Raw genomic sequence first — 7,987 nt, forward strand, 5'->3', positions numbered from 1 at the left:
ATTTTTGTGTTTATCTGAAGAGTCTGATGAAAGATGATAATGATAATGTTTATGGTTGCGGTAATGGTGGCGGCGGCCGCGGATTATATTGGGGGCGACGGATTATGGTAGTGGTAAATGTGTGTGTGTGTGAGAGAGAGAGAGTTGTGGTGGTGGTGGTGGCGGCGGATTATGGTGGCAGTGGCGGATTATGGTGGCGGTAAAGGTGGTTGTGGGTGATGTTTGAAGGTGAGAGCTGATATGTGTCTGTATATATGAATAAATAGCAATGATTTTATCTTTTTATTTTTATTAGTTTACTCTTTTAGGAATTAGTAATAGGTACGTAAATACTCATATACAAAGTTACTAAAATACCCTTACTTTCAACGGAATGTTTTAACTGAGTTAGAGTCTTGGAGCAAGCTAGAGACAAAATCAAAACATCAGGGAGTAAAATGGCTATTTTTAAAGGTTTGAGGCAAAACCGTTAAAGTGACAAAACCACAGAGAGCAAAACGGAAGTTTACTCTTTAATCAAATTCCAACTCTCTCTCTCTCTATCCGTTAAGCCACAACCACACTCTAAATCTGAGAAGAGAAACCAGAGAGAGAGAGAGATTGGATAACAGTGATACTCAGCAATCTCCTCTTCACTAATCTTCTTCGAAGACCTAGACTTCTTCTGCTTCCTGTCATTCGGTCTTCATCAGAATCATCTACCGAATCTTCAGTATCAGAGTCTCTGCGTCTACTGCGCTTGCTGGTTCTGCGGCTACGTTGACTACTTTTTCCGGATCTTCTTCGTCTCGAAGAAGAATCAGAATCATCTTCGAAATCAGAATACATGCGTTTGCTGCTGCGGCTACGTTCTCTGGTTTTTGTGGACCGTCGTGTCGGAGAAGAATCGGATTCGTCTTTGGAATCATCTTCGGTTTTTCTTCGTTTGGATTCTTCTTTCTTGCTTCTGCTACTTCCCAGAAGAAGATTAGCGAAGAGAAGATTGCTGAGCATTAGGCGATGAGAGGCGGAGGCGACCGAATGGTGCTGATTTTTTAGTAACCGTTATGATTTGTTAAAAATTGATGCTCATTTCAGTTGCAAACAAGTAAAAAGGTTGATTTTTTTTTTAATTTAATTTGTTCATCTCTGTTACAAAAAATGAGTTTGGGAATATTGCTAATGTTAGAGGTCTAAAGATACCGGTTTATTGGGATTAATTGGCAGATTCCATTGTCTCAGCAAGTATTAAACTTGGTCTCTGTTTTTCTTGTAATAACCGGCAACAACCGACTTAGATTTGGGTGTTTTGGTCTTGTAAATCATCTGCTGTTTCTAAAGCATTGTTATAATAAAAGGCTTGCTATTGTTTTTAACATGATTTCTCAACGGAACAAGCGAATTTGTTTACCGTAAGTCTTGAATTTCTCCGTCAAATTGAGCACGAAACAGAGCATGGTCTGTTGACTTTTGGTGGTTATTGATGAAAACAAAGGGATAAAGGTGTGATTGTTAATGATCTTGGTTTTGTGGTTTAAAAAAAATACAAATTAAATACGGATTTGAAAAGATCAAAATACCCTCACATGTATGTCAGGGGAGTTAACCAGAAAAATTTAACTGTGTTTGTGTTAAAGGTTGAACATGTAGTAAAACATGGAAATAAAGGTTGATTTTTACCGATTTCATATTGAAAGTTATAAAGTGCAGTTTGAGACAAACATAAAGGTTGTTTTCTGCAATTTTGTTAATATAATATAGTTAATATAGTTAATTAATTCACTTTTGTTTATTTTTTAGTTAATATAGTTAATTAATTCACTTTTGTTTATTTTTTTAGTAATAAACTCTTTTTTATTTCAGTACTAGGTTAGTTCCCCGCGTGTTACACGAGTTGAACAATTTAAACTATATAGTATAGATATTTTCTGTAAATGCAAAACAAAGACAAAGACATTTACATACCATATTGACATAAATGAGTTAATATAAATGTAACCCATCAACTCGTACATATTAATTAATGTCGTAGAGTTCGATAAGACGGCTCTAATGTCAGTTGAATGAGGTCAATCAGAGTCTGTTTGATACCCTTTGTACGACTTCTTATTTTTTGAATCTTTGTATTTGATTCTAAATGTCGGTTGAATGAGGTCAATCAGAGTCTATTTGATACCCTTTGTACGACTTCTTATTTTTTGAATCTTTGTATTTGATTCTAAACCTATTATTAATATTATTGATAATAATTTTAGTTATATATATCAATAATATATTTAGTCTAACATATTAATATTAATATTATTATGAATTTCGAAACTTGTTTAGCTAGGATTTAAGATTCTATTGAAGTTTTAGTTTAACAATAGGTTATTGAATTAATAATAAGAATTAGATTAAATATTATTATTATTTGTATTAGATTAGATTAAATATTGTTATTATTAGTATTATTAATAATTTTAATCAATTAAATGAGAGAATGACAAGTGTCCAAAAACAGGTTTCTTTTATTATATAGTACTAGCGGTAAGACACGTGTGCAAACACGGGTCGTTTCTTAGAAAAACTAACATTTCTTTTCAACGGAAAGAAAACTACTCCTCTTAATATCTAATTCCAAATAATGTATATTTCGTTATTCAAAAGAAAACTTCATATAACAAAATAGTTGAGACTACATTGATGAAGTACATAAAGCTTCAACAATTCCTAACATTTATTTACAACAGGAAGAAAATTAATGCTCTTAATATCTACTTCCAATTAAGTAAACACACATGAAAGCATATAAGCAACAATAAGCCTTCAAGTTCGTAAGAACCTTCAAACGAATTGAGGAATTGTTCATCCCTTCATGGTTCCGGCAACCGAGATGACACTAACACCGTAGGAGACTTCGGCGACCTTACAAATTCCAGGTCACTGTTGTAATTCTACCTTTTATAGATCTTGGTGTTCTTATACAAATTTTGCTGCAAATATAAGTCTCCTATTCCTAATTTATGAAAACAATTCTACTTAACTTTGCTTGGTACCTTATTTTCACTTTAATGCAGCTACCTTTGTTATTCAAAAGAAAACTTCATTCAACAAAACAATCGCCACTATATAGACGAAGTACATAATTAAAGTTTCAATGATAGACAAATAAGTACAAAAATTATACCAATCCATTGTTTTGAGTTAAAACAGTATTTTGAAACCACTGTTGGATTAAAACAATGTTTGAAACCACTGTTGGGTTAAACAGTGTTGTTAAAACAGTGTTTGAAACCGCTGTTGGGTTAAAACAGTGCCAATAGCGGTTTCAAACACTGTTTTAACCCAAAAGTGGTTTCAAACACTGTTTTAACCCACTGTTTTGGGTTAAAACAGTGTTTGAAACCACTTTTGGATTAAAATAATGTTTGAAACCACTGTTTGGTTAAAACATTGTTGTTAAAAGGGCCAACTTTGAAACCACTTTTGGGTTAAAACAGTGGTTTCAAACACTGTTTTAACCCAACAGCGGTTTCAAACACTTTTTTAACCCAAAAGTGGTTTCAAACACTGTTTTAACCCAAAACAGTGGTTTCACTTTTACAAAAATGGCATTTTACTAAAAATTTAATTTGGAATTGACACAATATTACTTAAGAGCATATTGTCATAACACATTCCTCACCATATTTGGTTGTATTTGATATCTCTTCATCTCTGCAAATAACGAAAATGCCAAGTTCAACTCCCTTTGTTTTACACAAACCTGTAGATAAAATCATTTGTAACCAGAGTCAGAATGATTATATGCAAGAATCTTTTGATCGGATCAAGTCGCTGACCTTGCGGATCAACACCTTCTTTTATTGAAGTGGATCGAGATATTGAATCTTCATCATCTTCTTCTTTCATGTTCCAGAGTATATAAATCAACCTTCATTAAACACAATACGATTATAATTCAGTTAACAGCAACCTCTGTTGAAACCTCTGTTTTTAAACCACTGTTTTTAAAACCTCTGCTCGGGTAAAAATTTATCCACTGCTGAAATGTATCCTCTGTTCTCATAACCTATGTTTATCCTAACCAGTGGTTAGGATAAACATAGGTTATGAGAACAGAGGATACATTTCAGCAGTGGATGAATTTTTACCCGAGCAGAGGTTTTAAAAACAATAGTTTAAAAACAGAGGTTTCCTAACATAAATGAGTGTTTCATCTTACTTCAGTGTTGAATCAGTGTTTCATCTAATCAGTGTTTCATCCCTACAATATAAAGTTGCATCAAATAATGATGTATTGAATATATAAATAAAACATAAAGGTATAAAAAGTTTTCAAACTCTGTGTACCTTTTAAATTGGAGAGGAAAGTGCACTTTCGCCTCGAGCCCTATTTCGTTGATTCGTTCTTTGACGTTGAGCAAGTTCATGTGACGAAGAAGAAGAAGCAACTGCTGCTGCTGCTGCTGCTTTATCCTTATCCATCAACCTGTATATCATACATTAAAAGACTCTAGAAAATCAAAATCCATTAACTGTAGATCAAAAATCTCAACTGGACTATATACAACCACATTCTAAACTGCATTAAGGCTTAAAATCAACTGATTTCTTATCCATCACCATTAACTCTGTATTTAGGTATTTTCAAATCACAATTTGAACATGGAAAGGCATTTTCATAGGCTCTTTGATTCAAAAAAAAAAAAAAAACTCGCAAAATTATAATGGAAAGGCATTTTCATACCTGTGTTTGTTGAAGTGGATGCTCTACCTGCGAATTGAGAGAGGTCTGAATAGTATGAATTTAGAGACTGGATGCTTTGTATTCTTCATCGAAGAGAGAGAGAGTATTTAACATACAGCCATCAACTACTGGAGTATTTAACATACAAATAGTGAAGGAATATCAATTCATTAAAATTAGTACTGAAAGCACAGATCAAGCAACCAACTTCTCTGTAATAAGATCCAACTAACATGTCTATGGTTTGGAAACATTTTGTGAAGAAAAGAAGCTGAAGATACTTCAGATCCAGCTTATGATATACTCAGATCTGACTTTGGGTCATTCAAATAGAGCTATAAAAAGTCAAAATCACAAGTGATGATTATTGATAACTGGATCAATCGATAAACATAACAACAACCATGAAATACATGAAGATCAAGCAAGGATCTTTAGAAAACTCACCATTTCTCGTTTGATCAACATGGTTGTAATGAAAAACCTTCAACTTGTGAAGTACTTGAATATCTGAATCTTGGAAATAATTATCGATGTCGTCGAAAAGATCGGACTCCGCGTTATCCATATCAAATTTGTGAACTCTTACTTTTGAATTGGCTTGTGGCGTTACTGCTTGACCACTTTTCTTTCCACCTAATTAAAACCAAAAAAAAAAAAAAAACAAAGACTAGGATTTAAAGGTTAAAAGATGTCATCCGCTCGACAATCGTTCTAAACAATAATACGATGGTAAGTATCTTTAACCTGATGTTTGAGGAGTGTTAGATTTAGCATTTTGTGGAGTGTTGGGTTTTCCTTTCTTAGTAGAAGCAGGCGACTTGGGTGTAGATTCAGCGGGTCTTTTAACGGGCTTCACTTTCTGTCAAAACATTACAAGATATTAAAATAGTACGACAAAAAGTTTGAACCATGTATAAGCAAACTATATAATGTGACATAACATGCTAATTAATAGCAACACTTGAAAAGTAGTTACCTTTTCCTCTTAGATTCTTCTTCTTCGTCAGGGACGAAAATGGCATTTTACTCATAAAAGTATAATAAAAACCTGAATAGCCTCAATCTGCCTCAGCTTGGTTTTTCTCTATTGTTTCTTGGAGTAGCTTCTTTGTAGCAGCTATGTCCCTCTTTATACTCTCTACCTTGCTCTCTTCAACCTAACAACTTACACTCGAATTATAGATACAATTAAAAATATCAACTGATTCAGAAACATAACTAACTACCTACCTGTAGCTTTGTTATCAGTCTTTCTTCTCTTCTTCAAGCTCTCTGATCTAGCATTCACCGCAAGAAGAAAACTAATCATACATAGTGACAGGTATTGGCTTCTAAAATAGTTCATACAATTTTATACCTGTGCACGTAGTTTCCTGATTGTCGATTCTTGAGTAGCTTGTTTCTTTGAAAGCTCTTCGCCTAAATGAACCAAAAGAAAAAAGATCAATATTATATATATAAATATTACAATTAGCTGCTAATACCAATATAAAATACTATTTTTAATATGTTTACCTTCTGCCATAACTTGAGTGATGATTTCATCTTTTTCCTTCAAAAGAGCAGCGGCATCGCTTTTTTATTTTGCTCTCTGCGTAGCATGTCTCTTTCCATCGTGAGGGCATAAAGCTGAATTTTATAGCTTTGAGTTCGTATTTAGCAACTAATAACATATTTTTTTTAAATAAAGATGTAACTGAAACGGGATTTTGTATATAAGAAACAGTTTACCTTTCTTTCAAGAGTTGAAACCCTTTGGTGACACTCTTCTCGTAGGGGCTCGACCTCAGCTTCATTCGATTTTCTCTGTTAAAATAATAACACAGTTAATAAAGCAACAATAAGAGAACAAATCATCTTATGTGATGTGGATAATGCAAAAGAGTTCACCCTCATGAAGATAACCTCTTTAACCATGTGCATACTTTGATCCATCTTTTAATAAATAAATAAAAAATTATATTAATAATAAAGTATGGGACTTTACTGTTAAGGTTTAAAAGTTTAAGAAAGTAATCATGCAAAACCTTTTTTAATCAAGAAGCAGGCTATGATGAGAATCATCCTTACCTGTAAGAGTCAGAATCTATGTTGTACTCACATAAGATGAACTCTTTTGCATTATCCACATCACATAATCCAACAGTATAAGCATAAATTGATAAATATGACATGTAGCAAACACAAGTTTAAACAACAATTGTCGAAAAACATAAGGCAACAACAAGAGGGCAAAAGGAAAAGTGAGGTCTTACTTGATCAATTCTCATTTACGCAATTCATCGAACACATGGTCTTCAAACCTATAGACCTTCAAAATCAACTATTAACAACACAAAAATACAAAGATTAGGGCTTACTTGATCAATTCTCATAAGCATAAATTTTTAGAAAATCAGTGAATGACAAAGATTATGGCTGAAAATCGATTAGGGCTAAAAATCATTTAATGCTGAAAATCAATTGGGGCTGCAAACAGAGATTGAGAGAAGGTACATACGGACGCGGCGGAACCCAACGACGTTCTGGAATCTCAGAATTAGGGTTTGAAGATACTGATTCTGCCATCTCCCTCAAATCGGACATAACCTTCACTTCTGAAAACAGTAAAGATCAACAAACTTTAATCCAATCTACGGTACTTGCAGATTTAAAACTTTGGATTCTTGAATGGTCGTTTCAAGTATATATTGGAATTGAGAGAAAGAAAAACATACCTATGTTTGTTGAAGTGGATGCTCTACCTGCGAATTGAGAGAGGTCTGGATAGTATGAATTTAGAGACTGGATGCTTTGTATTCTTCATCGAAGAGAGAGAGTAGAGAGAGATATTGGAATGGGTTTTTGAAATTATGATCAGGTTTGGATTTGGGTTTGAATTGATATTTGAGAGAGATAAGAATTGAATCTCTATTAAATGCAAATTACATATCCCTATACGTTTTTAAATTTCAAATTTCAAATTACCCTCTCAAATATCAGTGGTTGAATTAACAATCAGTGGTTGAATCTCTATTAAATGCAATTCAGTGGTTGACTTTTGAATGAATATCAGTGGTTGAATTAATAATCAGTGGTTTCATAATTGAGAGTGGGGCAGTGGTTTCATGCCATAAGTGGACCAACTTTGAATTTTAAAGTCTTTTAATATTAGGCATTATGATGTAATAATGACATAAGAAAAGCCTTGTTGGACATGCTCTCAAGCTGACACATCAGCTTTTCTTATGTCATTGAGATTTCTCCTTTTATAGAAAGTATAGATAGATTACT

General features: G+C 33.3%; 1 long non-coding RNA gene across 10 annotated transcripts; it reads right to left on the reverse strand.

Annotated features, from left to right (window-relative positions):
* Positions 1-2,633: 2,633 nt before the first annotated feature.
* LOC110868507 lies at positions 2,634-7,608 on the reverse strand. Of its 10 annotated transcripts, XR_002552520.2 has the most exons (16): positions 7,432-7,603; positions 7,215-7,311; positions 6,970-7,037; positions 6,446-6,520; positions 6,230-6,343; positions 6,072-6,133; positions 5,945-5,991; positions 5,691-5,871; positions 5,459-5,573; positions 5,159-5,347; positions 4,945-5,046; positions 4,712-4,839; positions 4,315-4,453; positions 4,187-4,228; positions 3,804-3,895; positions 3,588-3,727 (listed from the first exon to the last, which is right to left on the reverse strand). It is a non-coding gene; the product is annotated as an uncharacterized LOC110868507 (long non-coding RNA). The 10 variants fall into 10 exon arrangements; XR_004866088.1 differs by adding an exon at positions 2,634-2,886 and having other exon boundaries at positions 3,647-3,727; positions 4,712-5,347; positions 7,432-7,605; XR_004866087.1 differs by having other exon boundaries at positions 4,945-5,347; positions 7,432-7,605.
* Between the last annotated feature and the right edge of the window lie 379 nt (positions 7,609-7,987).

Source organism: Helianthus annuus, chromosome 1 (genome assembly GCF_002127325.2).
Source record: "Helianthus annuus cultivar XRQ/B chromosome 1, HanXRQr2.0-SUNRISE, whole genome shotgun sequence".
In the NCBI taxonomy this organism is placed as follows: domain Eukaryota; kingdom Viridiplantae; phylum Streptophyta; class Magnoliopsida; order Asterales; family Asteraceae; genus Helianthus; species Helianthus annuus.